Source organism: Berghia stephanieae, chromosome 1 (assembly GCF_034508935.2).
Source record: "Berghia stephanieae isolate SIO BIC M18660-M18661 chromosome 1, UCSD_Bste_1.3, whole genome shotgun sequence".
In the NCBI taxonomy this organism is placed as follows: Eukaryota; Metazoa; Mollusca; class Gastropoda; order Nudibranchia; family Aeolidiidae; genus Berghia; species Berghia stephanieae.
In genome coordinates, this window is record NC_088360.1 from 4,306,273 (window position 1) to 4,321,272 (window position 15,000).

Here is a 15,000-nt window from a genome sequence, read left to right on the forward strand (position 1 = left end):
CATAATGTATCGATATTTTTTGTTATAATGTATCGATATTTTTTGTTATAATGTATCGATATTTTTTGTCATAATATTTTGATATTTGGAGTAAATAAAATTCTGGATAAAATGAAAAAAAAAGGTCTTTTTGTCAGTGTTTGGCTGTAAAAATAACCTGGCATGGAGGAGAAAAATTGATAAAGCGGAAATCATTGAATCTTGAAAGCAGACGATGTCGCGTCCCTACGACTAGCCTATTTTGTCTCTGCGTTCCGCGACACGGAGTTTTCTAGTTTGTAGTTTGTGTGGATTTTTCTAGATAAGAAAGGATCAGAGAGGATTCTATAGAAACTTGTAATGAATTGAATATTACATTAGCGTGGCTGGGACGCGGTGTGTTGCTGCTTGCTTGCATGCGTGCGTGCGTGCGTGCGTGCGTGTTTTCAACTCTTTCAGTGGAAGAAGAAGAAGAAGAAAAAATCACTTACAACACAGTTATGAGTTTTAGATTGATCGTGATTTTAGTATGATTGTAATATCAATAATCAATACCTTACTGAATGTTTAAGTGATTGTCAGTTAGAGTAACCGTTATTCAAAGTTGTACAACTAGAGATAAATATAACAGGTAGTTTCTCTGTTTTGGATTTATACTTGGAATATTTATATCCGCAGTGGATTATTTTTTCACGTAAGTGTCCCAATTTTTATTTTTTCTTATTTTTTTATGTTGGAGTTTTTCCTTTCTCATTTTGGTTTAAGATATTGTATTTTTCATTTGGATTTATTGTCCACCTCTCTCTCTCTCTCTCTCTCTCTCTCTCTCTCTCTCTCTCTCTCTCTCTCTCTCTCTCTTCCTCTCTCTCTCCCTCTCTCTCTCTCTCTCTCCCTCTCTCTCTCTCTCTCCCTCTCTCTCTCTTTCTCTCTCTCTCTCTTTCTCTCTCTCTCTATCTCTCGTTCTCTCTCTCTTTCTTTCTCTTTATCTCATTGTTTCTATCCCTCTCTGTCTACATCTCTCCTCCCTCCTCTTTCAGCTTTCTCTCTCTCTCTCTCTCTCTCTCTCTCTATATATATATATATATATATATATATATATATATATATATATATATATATATATATATTAGGTCTGGCCGAAAGTACTCTACGATGGACTAGTCCTGTCCGAAGGGTAGCAAGCATTTGTTATGTTCCATTCGCTATAAAAACTGGGATAAACTCCGGCTCCACGGGTTTAATAACTCTGAAGTCTGAAGAACTGCTTGTCTAAATAGGCAAATCAGCCACTGCAATATGATATTTAATCCGTAGTTATGTTGATTTATGACGACTCTAAGAGGAAATAATGTCACACAACAGTCAAACATTCTACTAAACTCATTTTAATCTTTATAATAAGGGGAGGATTTCAGTAGTTTCGCAGCACTTTTATTATATTACCTAATCTTTTAGCCAATATGTGACCCATCGTCTTATAACGGTATTATGTCGGAACAAACCAGATGCTTAAAAAACGAATTAAATTTTAAACTAGTCAACAATATACATTGTTGGCATTAGCACCCTAAAATATGGTATCCATTCTCCTCAATAAAACACAAGTCTGATATTCCTGGCTCTAAATTCAATTTTTAACATATTAACCAACCCGACTTAATACCGTTTTGAGGCGAAGGGTCACATATGGACTTTCAATTAGTTGCAATGTCCAATAAATATAGCTATTTAAGATAAGTTTCATTTTTTATAAGTAAGTGTTGTGATTTTTCTAATTTCAAAAACAATTTTCTGAGTCGGTTATCATTTACGAACCGGCCGACGCCACCATTTGCTTACCGTGTTTCCCATCAGTTTCGTTATTGTAAGTGCTGGCAAACATCATCTATAGGTATATAAATCTATGGTTTCATCAGGTCATAGTATCTTTATTTATGGTTGATGGAGGGGAGGGGGGGGGGTACGGGGATCCCCCCCCCCCCCCCCCCGCATCCCACCCCGACCACCGATAAAAATGGGGTTTCGGGGGCTCTCTCCCCGATAATATCTATTTTTTCAACCCCCATCTTTAGCCGTGCTGTGAAACTAGGGAAGTTCTTCCATAATAAGTACACTGAACACCAATCGACTTTGGGTTATCATATCAGGGAAAGGCATTCCTCAAATATTATATATCAATTATCACGATAGACCGATAAACTTGAATGTTTGTAGTAAAGGCTTGGAGAGAAACGTTTAGATAAAGGCTTGGAGAGAAACGTTTAGATAAAGGCTTGGAGAGAAACGTTTAGATAAAGGCTTGGAGAGAAACGTTTAGATAAAGGCTTGGAGAGAAACGTTTAGATAAAGGCTTGGAGAGAAACGTTTAGATAAAGGCTTGGAGAGAAACGTTTAGATAAAGGCTTGGAGAGAAACGTTTAGATAAAGGCTTGGAGAGAAACGTTTAGATAAAGGTTTGGAGAGAAACGTTTAGATAAAGGCTTGGAGAGAAACGTTTAGATAAAGGCTTGGAGAGAAATGTTTAGATAAAGGCACAAGATGTTTTATGTTTATTTTTGTGTTTGTTTGTTGTTTTTTATTTGGGGGGGGGGGGTTGCTGGTTTGGTTTTTTTTTGTTTGGGGGGGGGGGGGTTGTTTTGTTTTTGACTGGTTTCGGGGAGGATGTTGGGGGCGGGGGTATCTTCTTCTCGATTCTTACATCCCTCAGAGCCTACTCTCCCTTGTGCAGAAAAAAAAGATAAATTAAAAATACACCCCCCCCCCTCCCAAAAAGATGTATTCAAATGCAATTTGATCCAAGCTCAATGCTCTTCACAACCCCCTCCCCTCTCCCCCCCCCCTCCCCCAGCATGCCTTGATAAATCAAATTCATTTTTTTTCTTCAATATTTTGTTTCCAGTACCCTGTCCGAGGACACAACACTTCCTCCTAGACTAAAAATCTGCCCTCATTGTCACCGTCTCGCTCATTAATCGCCCCCATTTCCTCTTGACTTTCTCCCCAGTCGAGACCAGCGGTGCCGATTTAGAATAATTAAAAAGTTCAATTAAATTCCGCCACGTCTTCGAATATTGTTTGACACGCTTGACTGAACATGCTCTTTTTCACATCAAGATGTACTTTTTTTTATACTTTCGAAATATCCTTGAACCGATTTATCGGTTGACTGCCGTGTTTTTGAAATCTCGTATTTAAAATTTTGGCCAGAAAACTCGTCCTTCAAATATCCATCGATTTAAATGACCCTCATTTTTGAAAAAAACTCTCGAACCTGGGACTTCGCAAGTCCCATGTTTGAGAGTTTCTGCCAAGATGAGGGTCATTTAAATCGATGGATATTTGAAGGGCGAGTTTTCTGGCCAAATTTGTAAATACGTGTTTTCCCATTGTACGCCAGTTAACTTGTAAAACAGAACCGATCATTAATAATTACGCATAAATCTTTAAGCTTATTAAAAATTCAATTTCACCTTATGAGTCAATATGTGTGTAATATGATTAAGTCCAACGATGAGTCATCGATCCACAGCCATCAATGTATGGTCCGTTGTAGGCCAAGTACGAATCGAAAACAACTGGCTAAAATAGATGCAAATGATTACAATAGACATAAGTTGTACTACGATTTACGATACGTATAATAATTGTAGTAAAGAGGCCGTACGAGTAAAGGTGTGGCGGGGGCGTTTCCTTTGGGGTGACACATTTATTTTTTTCAATAATTCTTGTTTGTCACAGTCCATATTATTATTAGTATCAAGGGTTCACTCCCCTAGTTTATACACAACGTAGTACTGATAATATTACAGTTTTACAAGTCAGTACTCAACTACGAGATAGCCAGGTGTTTCCTGTTATGTATTCTTTCAATCCTCTTCTTGTTTTCAAAATGAATAATAATGATAATATGTGATGATAATAATAATAATAATAATAATAATAATAATAATAATAATAATAATAATAATAATAATAATAATAACAATAATAATAATAATAATAATAATAATAATAATGATAATAATAATAATAATAATAATAATAATAATAATAATAATAATAATAATAATAATAATAATAATAATAATAATAATAATAATGAGCATTATAAAAGCGCATATCCATGGCTTTACTATTTCATTTATACAGTTTGCAGTGTCATCAAAATATATTTTTTTTGTATGCGACAGAGAGAGGGCGGGGGATAGTGTATGTTTGTGTGTAAGATAGAAAGAGAGAGAGAGAGAGAGTGAGAGACAGAGAGAGAGAGAGAGAAGAGAGAGAGATAGAGAGAGAGAGAGAGAGAGAGAGAGAGAGAGAGAGAGAGGAGGGAGGAAGTATGGCACCGCTCCTAATACCATTCAGTTATTGATGAGTCAACAACATTAGTTGCACATTACAGAGGTCAGGACCGTATGTGTGTTACATGCATTATTAGAGCTTGTGTGTTTTTCATTGTGTAAAAAGCCTTTTCTTATAAGACCTAATTTCGCATCCTAAATATATTTCATTCTTTTATTATGGAACAATAATTGGGGATAATTATTGGGGCAGTACTGACATGTGCTACTTATTTGAGGTCTGATAACCAAATAAATTGTCATTGGCCTATGTGGCACATATTTGCAGGTCTGATAATCGAACGCAATTACGGGCCTGACAATATTTTGCGTTGGTCTGAGAGTATTTCCTTTACAACAATGAGGCCATAACACTGGGTTATCAGACCTGTAGATAGTATGCGCTTGTCTAAGAAGTTCATAACATTGCCATCCGGAAGTATAACGGGCCAACACACACAACTGTGTGCAACCATGAACGTTTATAGTCTGGTTAATACAGTTTAGTGAGAACTTGTCATAAACGCGGATGGCAAAAAAAACAATAACAAAGACCAGAGTGACGTCATCTTCGAACTATCTACAAAGTTATGGGCTCGTTGTAATGGAGATACATACTCTCATACCAACGCAAAATAATGTCGAATATAAACAATACTAAATCAAGCCCATAGTTGCATAAATAAGCACACGTGTGACTTCACTTACGCATAACCAATAATTCAATAATATTATTACCATAGGCGTAGTAGAAATTAGCCGTATCTATTTTCTCACGTCTATTAGTCAGGGGAATGCAAGGCAGATGCTATCATGTTTCACGCTTGGCTATTCATTCACGTCACAGCGATCAACTGTCAATCCATTGGTGCGGATAAACTACGGACAGGTCACGGGTCACAGTTCACAGGTAAGAGTTGTAAGGTCGCCGCGCCGCACACGGAGACTGAGACACACACACACACACACACACACACACACACACACATACACACACATACACACACACATACACACACACACACACACACACACACACACATACGTGTCTCGGACACATTAAGAGGACTCTCACCAAATCCTACATTGTATGGACGTATCATAGCTCAAAAACCAATAATACAAACAGGCTGATTTTTTTAATGTATCACCTAGACATGAAAAGATTGGTGTATGCCAAATTTCAGCCCTCTGCTTCAATTTTCATGTCAACATTATTTTACTCATACATTATTGGGACGTATCACTAAGTGGACATCGCATGACCTTTGAACCTCAAGCATGTTACACAAAAACATGAAAAACAAACATTAAACAGACTTTGTAGAAATGTACTCCGGGCATCTAGATTCTTAATCTATGTGCATTGGAATATTGTATTTTTATGTTCTCATTGGTTCCATTCTGGAATCGAACCTAAACAATATGATTTGCCTATTAATGTCAGGACAAAATGATGGTACATCGTTATTTCGTGACTAAGTCATTAAGTATGAGGCTTGTAGTATTGACAATAATACAAGTCTCATAGCCTTTGGACTGAAAAGATAGCTATCTTTAAACTTTATTCTGAAATGAATTCACCATTATTTTCCTTATGGGTTGCATTATTTTACATACATTATCATAGTGGTACGTTTGAAGAATAAATGTTTCCGCTATATGACGCCATTGTTTTTTTGTTTTTTTTGTTTTTGATTGTTTGTTTGTTTGTTGTTGTTTGATTGTCTTTGTTTATTTTGTTTGTTGTTTTAAGATTAACATAGCAATAGCAGAGATTAGAAATAGCTTATGTTTCATAGCAATGATAATCATAAAGGAAATTAACATATAATTCAACATTTTATTCAACATTTTATTCAACCATGCTTTAACCTAGAACACTGCCAAATTCGGCATAAACTGCATTAAAACCAAAAGATAGAAAGTCACAGTCATTCAACAATTATCTCGATCCGTGATAAGACTCTACACTACAAATTTCTTTTTCAAAAGGGCTAAGCTCTTTAAGAACGTCCTCATTGTGCTTGTCGGTATTTATTCCCCGGGTGTAGTCAGACAATTTCATCTTTGAAGCCTCCCTTTGTCTTCTTCTGTTGAATATTATTATTCGTACTAGCGTAATCACACCGAGTCTTTCCCATTTTTCCTTGACAATTCCTTTTGGCGCCAACATTTCCATGGTCAACTTTTCAGTTTCACTAGTGAGGTACTTCGACAGCTTTGACACATCATCTGTGAGTGGAATTGTCTTTGTGGTATTTTTCTTTTTTTCATGTAGGTTTCTTGCGGCATTGCAAGTTATTTCCTGATTCCACATACTTGTGTGAAGCTGATAATATGCACCTGTTCTCTCTTTCATAACTGTATCTCCAGTCTCAATAGCTTTAGCTTTCAACAGAATACAGCAGTGCGCCAAACTATGTCCTAGTTTTAGAGCAAGGGATGGTATTCCATATTGATTTGTGTCTTGTGAGTAGGCTGCCACCTCTCTTACAGCTGAGACAACATCTTTGAATCTTTCAGGTTGAAGGAAGTCTGATAGTCCCAACGATTCACAGTTAGGTGCACTCCTGAGCTTAATCAAAAGGCGGGCCAATTCTCTTTTAATTTATTTCGAATATGCCCGTGCCTATATTTTTCATGTCCGTTCTTTGTCGTCTCTCTGAGGCCAAGAAGTTTTATAGTTTCATCGCTCTTGGCCACGATTGAAATAGGGCCATTCCGTAAAGACACCATTATTTCATTATACAGATCGTTGTCAGATGCCTGTGGTAAAAGCAACTTTCCTTGTTTAACCAATTGCTTCTGGGGTACACTTTCAGCTTTGTTTACACATTTATGCCTCCTAAGATCTTTCTTAGAGACCCAACCCATACATCTCAAACATGGCACAAAGTTGCTTACTTGAGTTAATTTTTTTTTTCCTTCTTTTGACCACCACCATGCCTGTTCCTTGCTTCAGCGTATTGATATTGTGTGCATGGTCACCAGCATTGCGAAGTTTGGCAAGTTCATCTTTTTTAGTTAGGGAAGTAGCATTAAGTAAAGGCACCATATCTTTCTCATTCTTGTGTTGTGATAAAAGATGACGTTTTAACTTTGCCTGCTGTTTACCACAAAAAACACAGAAATGCTTTTTAGAATCTCCTCTTGTGTTTGGCAGATAACATCCCCCAATTCTATTTTGGTTCACTGTTAATTGGTTGCCTACATTTTCTTGACAGCCTGATAAATCTGTGTACTCCTGTGATCTTGAGTCCGTAACTGTTACAGTGGCAGGTTTTTCTAAAAGACCAACTGGTAAAAATGTCGGAAAAGAGTCAAAGTCTGAATCACTAGAATCATGGACATAATCACTGTCATTAGGATCGTCATTAAGATCCGAAAACATAATCTGTAAGTCTTTTCGCATTTCTCCAAAGACAAGATCTAGATCAGTTTGACAAGCAGTCAATGTCTGAAGAATGAAGAAGGATGAAAAAAATGAATATGACGAAAAATCATGCGAGGAAAGAATAAATTACAACAGGTGGAGAAGAAGAAGAGAAATAAGAACAAGAAAAACTAGAAGAACAAGAACAAGAAAGATTATTGAAATAAATGGATAAGGAAGCGAAGATTAAAGAGTTACAAATCGGATTGTGAATCGGAGTGGATTATCTTATTGTAACTGAACAGACGACAGGAAGCATATCGGTGAACACCGTGTACATATAATTGAACTCTCATCTTATTGTAATGGAACTAAGCCCCAAACACTATAGCTCTATATAGATTGAAAACCTGACTAACCAAGAACAGTCATATCTGGATTGTTGATTGGGAACGACGAAAGGCTGGGAGCAGTATCTAAATGATTAAAAAATAATGTTTGGTTTCTTCACAAAATGATTAGTTAAAAAGAAATTTTTTTGAAAAAATTCAGAGTCGCCATAAAAACGACGACCTCCTCCACAAATAACTTCCAGTACCGGTTGTGTTTCCAATCTTTTATAAGAGCTATGAGACGAAATGAGATTTATCCAAGAAAACAAAATAGAGGGGTCCGAGTTCAAAGGATATACTCATTTCTTCTTCTTTTTTTTCTGGTATATCTAGTTGTGAATAGGGTGAGTGTAACTGTTGATTGATTAATCCTCCTATCACCCCTTTGTCCTCCCGATCGTCATTATAGTTTTGGTACGACTTATGTACGTTTTGATTTATATATTCATGTATTTATTTTATTTCAGGCAGATAGCTGTGATCTCAAATTTTCGAATTCCTAACCTACTTACAGTACAACAGACGTTCTCTCTCTCTCTCTCTCTCTCTCTCTCTCTCTCTCTCTCTCTCTCTCTCTCTCTCTCTCTCAAAGCCTTGGACCCTTCCCATCGATCAATCAATAAATCTATCTATCTATCTATCTATTATTTAAAATATTTACCACAATGTTTGGGGCAGTCTACATCAATGTTTCAGGCTTAATTTGCCATCTTCAGGACTGAGTTGTTTTGTTGACTGTTGTTGTTTTTTGAAGTGGTTCCGGTTTGAAGTTAATTAAGAGGTACCATTTTCGTACCATATTTGTATCAAACACGATTCAATATCTATCTATCTATCTATCTATCTATCTATCTATCTATCTATCTATCTATCTATCTATCTATCTATCTATCTATCTATCTGCCTGTCTGTCTATCTATCTATCTGTCTGTCCGTCCATCTGTCTTCCTGTAGGTCTGTCTATCTATCTCTATTTTTCTATGAATATATCTGTTTTTCTATCTGTTTATCTATCTATCTATCTATCTATCTATCTATCTATCTATCTATCTATCTATCTATCTATCTATCTATCTATCTATCTATATGTCTTTCTTTCTGTATGTATGTTTGTCTGTCTGTCTGTCTATCTATCTATCTATCTATCCATGGCTGCTTATCCCTCCTCGTTTTCTTTCGTAGAACGGGAATACCTGCTAGTTAAAGTTATTTATTATTTCTATGTATAGAGATATGAAAGAACGACAAGTGAAAACAAAAATAATTAAGAAATGCAGTAAAACTACAGTAGAAATTGTAATGTAGGCCTCAAACATAAAATATTAAAGTAAGATTGTTTATACCGCATAAACTGGACTACTGCTACGGTCCTCCATCTTTGAGTTTGAGTCTGAGTCTAAGAAACGAAAACAACGAGGTCCAATTTCATACACACAGCCTATACACACGTAATTAACTTTACTCTGCAGTTATCGGGACACCGCAATTTTCGGCATACACTCGCGGTGTGTATAGAGCTGTGTGTCTAAACGACAAAATCGCTCCGTTGCAAAGACCAACTCATTTCTTGGAAAAATTTTGTCAGGTGATCTAAAAACTGGCGGGAAGTCTGGTTTTGACATCAAAACATTATCAGGACGTCCACTTAACGGGGTGTGTCCACTTAACGTGAGTGTGCAAACATGAAATTGTCCCGTTAACGTAGCAAAAACACAAACACACACACACACACACACACACACACACACACCTTTCACTTTTCATAGGTTCCACACCTAAACATTATCAAAGACAACCTGAAGCTTGTGTAGAGCGGAGAGAGAAGAGAGGTGCGACAACTGTTCGACGGCCCATCCATTATACATACATTCATTCATTCAGTCAGTCGTCAGTCAGTCATAACATAACGTACAACTGCTGGCATGAGATTCACAACGTTTGTACCTGCTTTATTTTGATAGGTGGTGATTTTAGCCGTAGCTGTAGTACTTGGTAGTGTTCGTACGTTGTGGCAATGGAAAATAAACCCGCATTCAGCGCGGTTTATTATTATTATTATTATTACTGTAAGGATAGGTTTCATTCATAGGATGGGACTTGTACCTAATCTTCAATAGATGGCAATGGATTGAATTGTTAAAGGGTTAAGGTATCTAGTAGTAGTAGTAGTAGTTGTGGTTGTGGTAGTTGCCGGTGTTGGATTATAAAATCTTTTCAGTGTGTTCTGTGTTCAGTTAAACGGAGCCCCATTATTATTATTGTGTTTTTTTTATTGATCGAACTGGTGTAAAGATTTCATGTTGGAATTTGTTGAGATTTACGTTTTATGTGTGGACATCGCTTTGAATGGATTAAATATTCCATAGCGTTTCAAGGTAAGTGAATGAAACACGTTTGTACCTTGTGTGTTCTAATGGGGGAAAAAAGGAAGGATTTATTTAGGTCTTTCACTCTTCTTTTCTTTTTTTTCTTTCAAAATGTAAACAAAAACGTTACAAAATACTCTCTCTCTCTCTCTCTCTCTCTCTCTCTCTCTCTCTCTCTCTCTCTCTCTCTCTCTCTCCTTTCTTTCTTCCTTTCTTTCTTTCTTTTCTCTCTCTCCATCTATCATATCTCTCTCCATCTATCTATCTATCTATCTATCTATCTATCTATCTATCTATCTATCTATCTATCTCTCTCTATTCTCTTTCCGTTGCTCTCCCCCCCCCCTCTCTCTCTCTCTCTCTCTCTCTCTCTCTCTCTGTGTGTGTGTGTGTGTGTGTGCGTGGGTGTGTATGTGTGTGTATGTGTCTTCCTCTTTTTCTATCTCCCCCCCCCCCCCTCCCGGCCCCTTCTTTGTTACAGGAAATGTAGGGTACATTTCTGGAACATAACAGCAACATATTACATCTACCTAAGTGACAAAATTTGGAGCAGGCACTGTTGTAATTAAAGATGGGAAAAGGTGTGGATGAAATAGCTTACGGGGCTGCTGGAAAATCTGAAAATTCGTAACTTTTGGGGGATTTTTTAAAAATTGGTAGTCATTATAGTCAACTTGAAACATTGACAATTGCCCCTCACAAGGATCAAAGTACACTTCAAAGTCCTTAAAATAATAGATATTTTAGTATAGTCTGGCGTCAACTTTCTTTTTCAATAAGTTTTAATGACTTAGAGATTTCCCACGAAGTTCTGAATTTGGAGCCAAAATTTCGTAATAATACGAATTTTTCGTAAAAGTCGGCAGGTCGGAATTAGTGTCAGACACAGCAGACAGAAAAATACATCCCAAAAAAATCAGCCTGCCTGGACTGACATTAATTCCTTGGCATCCGTGGCAGATTGATTATTTGTGGGATATTATGACGTTTGCTCGCTCCAATAAATAAATAAATAATTAAATAAATCAATCAATAAATAATAGCTATTTTCGAACAACGATTCCTCTCAAAAGGTATGATATATCCCAGATTTGATGGCTTGATGCGAAGGGTATGCACTACCTTGATAGTCGTTGAGGGTATTGGGCTTTCGGGGACACTAACGCCTTTTAGTGATGGTCAGGAACATAATATTTTTTTTTTATATCAAACCAACAAGTTGAATGGTTGCTTCAACGGGAATATATTTTGCTAGTCCGATAACCGAGCATAAGTATGGGCTTGATTTAAACATTGTTGTAAATATGACAGTATTTTGGGTTGGTTTGAGAGTATTTTCATTTCAAAAATTAAATGATCCCGTAACAGACCGTTGTTTTGTTTAAACACAGTATGATATGCCATGTTAACCAAATAGCACATGCTGTGTACTTTTTAAAATACCGGCAAGGTATATATTTTATGCACGTCGGTTTAAACACCACAATAGCATGTTCTTCTTTCAAAAAAGTAATGAACCTATCTCTTCAGCCCGCGTCTGCATCAGATTATTTTCCTGTTTTGTTTTTGTTTTTTGTTTTGTTTTTGGTTTTTTTTGTTTTGTTTTTTTTTTTTTGTATTTTTTGGAAAGAGGACATTTTTAAAAACATAAATATAGATAAATCCATTCAAAATTGAATGAGATTCTCGTAATCTGAATTTTAAGGTTAACATTTTATACAAACTTGATCAAGGGATATTTTAACCCTCTCCTTACCAACTATAGGAAAATCGTCACATTCGTTACGATACAACCAACAATGTTCTCATTCTGATTACTTTTTTGTTTGAGTAAGAAAAGTCTATTTTTGTGATGGATGGGAGTGAATTTTCGGGGGAAATTTTTAAAATAGCTGGTAAGGAGAGAGTTAATATATGATTTTTATAGCGCAACATTCTTGTTAATAAATTATATATTTTTACTACTCTCTTGATGGACAGTTCCTGAAAACATTTCACACCAAAAACGTTACGTGTTGTGTCAGTATGTGGACAAACTTGTCAAAATATTTAATATGAGCATACGTCACGTATTCATTAGGCTAATTCCTTGGCATTTAAACCGTTTTGATGTTAAGTTTACGTGACTTCTTGTCACATTTTAATTGCAAATTAATCCAGGATATAAATTGAACTTCTCGCCAACTTTCCTATTCTGCCGTACTCTGGAAAAACCCATATTTAAAAATTTGGCCCGAAAACTCGTCCTTCAAATGTCGATCTATTTAAATGACTATCATCTTGGCAAAAACTCTCAAACCCGGGACTTCGGTGAAGTCCCGGGTTTGAGAGTTTTTGCCAAGATGATAGTCATTTAAATCGATCGATATTTGAAGGACGAGTTTTCTGGCCAAATTTTTAAATATGGGTTTTTCCAGAGTACGACAGTATTGCTTGTAACGCCAATCATATCCCCGATCCATGAAACATTCCGGTAGAGTTAGATGTGTGTACATCGTGTCAACTACTTATCAACAATTATCTGGATTGTGTCCACACATTGTGTTGTCATATCGATATGTTCTGATAACCCCGGCCTTTTATCTTCACGGGGCATTGACACTTAGTGATATTATTTTTATATATATTATTATATTGACAAAGTCGTCTAAGGATTATCTAATAATATTACACATTGTCACACGCTGTTTAGTTATAATAATAATAATAATAATAATAATAATAATAATAATAATAATAATAATAATAATAATAATAATAATAATAATAATAATAATAATAATAATAATGATGGTGATGGTGATGATGATGATGATGATGATGATAATGATTGCTATTATTATTATGATTATAAGTATTATTATTATTATTATTATTATTATTATTATTATTATTATTATTATTATTATTATTATTATTATTATTATTATTATTATTATTATTATTATTATTATTATTATTATTATTATTATTATTATTATTATTATTATTATTATTATTATGATAGTAGCAGCAGCAGCAGCAGCTGTAATAGTAGTAGTAGTAGTAGTAGTAGTAGTAGTAGTAGTAGTAGTAGTAGTAGTAGTAGTAGTAGTAGTAGTAGTTTGTTGTTGTAAGTAGTAGTAAAAGTAGTAGTAATGATAATAATAATAATAATAATAATAATAATAATAATAATAATAATAATAATAATAATAATAGCAAAACTCATTATAATCTTGAAATTGCCGGCCTTAAGAAGAGAGAGAGAGAGAGAGAGAGAGAGAGAGAGAGAGAGAGAGAGAGAGAGAGAGAGAGCAGTGACATATTCCTTTCAGTAACGGGGTGGCGTCAATTTAATCCTTATTTCTATTTATCGGCAAATCTCTGGTTTGTGTGCCACTGCACTGCATTCTGACAAAAAGGTTTTCTTCTCACTTAAAAAAAAAAAATCTTTTCTTTTTTCTTTTTGGTCAGAAAATTGTTTCTTTAACTATCGTTACATTATAATTACATTCAACTTGCCCAAAAACTTTCGAACCCGAGACTTCAACCTGAGATAAGAGACGTTGGAGTGTTTGTCCATCGAGGGTCATTTTTATCGACCGATATTTGCAGCAAGAGCTTTTTGGTCAAAAAGAAAAGAAAGAAAATTGTGTTGATACTGAGAAGGCAGCATTGAGGACGCGACGACGATTGTGTATTGTTGTACAAACCTTTGTTTCGAGACGTGATTTGTCTTCAACTTTCTGTTTGTTTGTAGATAGTTGTTGTTTCTGCTGTTGTTTTGCATTGTTGTTTGTGTTTGTTGTTTGTGTGTGTGTATGTGTGTGTGTATATAATTGTGTCCTCTCTCTCTCTCTCTCTCTCTCTCTCTCTCTCTCTCTCTCTCTCTCTCTCTCTTTTATCTTTTTTTCTAATTCTATTTATTCCTTGTCTTTGTTTTGGGTTTTAATATTTTTATCCAACGAAGACGAAATGCAAATGAGCTCAAACTGAGATGCGTGTCCACTTTTATTAACACTTTAAAGTGGAGACTGGTTTTCTTTCATACCATTATTTACTCCCATCAATTTCCCACTATTAGTACATGTACGAATTTATTTTTTAAAGTCCTTATTTGAGAGTTTCTGACAAGGTCAGGGTCATTACAATTAATCGATATTTGAAGGACGAGTTTTTTGGCCAAAATCTGAAAAACGGGTTGTAATTTTCCAGAGTACGGCTGTCGCCATGCGAATGAACCCAGAGTCGGATCACTGTTACTGCTGTCTTGGTGAAAGCAAAAAGATGCTTTGTCCGCTTAGAGTTAAACTGATTGCCGACTAAAATCTTGGGCTTTAAAAATAAGCGGCATTATTTTTTTTCCTTTAAAAAGAGCAGTGTTACAGTAATGCTCCATGTCATGTGTACTATTTAGCAGTTCTGATAACCGAACGCAATTTTGGGCCGGATTTAACATTGTTGTAATGGACAATATTTTGCGTTAGTGTGAGAGTATTTCCATTACAACAATGAGCCCTTAATGATTTGGATTATCAGGCCTAAAAATAAGTACACGTTGGTAA

The 15,000-nt window shown here is 35.6% G+C and overlaps 1 protein-coding gene across 3 annotated transcripts in view; it reads left to right on the forward strand.

Annotated features, from left to right (window-relative positions):
* Window positions 1-15,000, forward strand: part of LOC144966330 (uncharacterized) — a 165,680-nt gene that overhangs the window by 121,273 nt on the left and 29,407 nt on the right. The window contains exon 1 of one of the 3 annotated variants that reach the window (XM_078902653.1): window positions 337-673. The exons of 1 other annotated variant lie outside the window; for it this stretch is intronic. The gene's annotated coding sequence lies outside the window, so the exon portion shown is untranslated. Of the gene's footprint in view, window positions 1-336; window positions 674-9,970; window positions 10,463-15,000 lie in introns of those variants that run through there. One more of the 3 variants, XM_078902662.1, reaches the window with a different exon arrangement.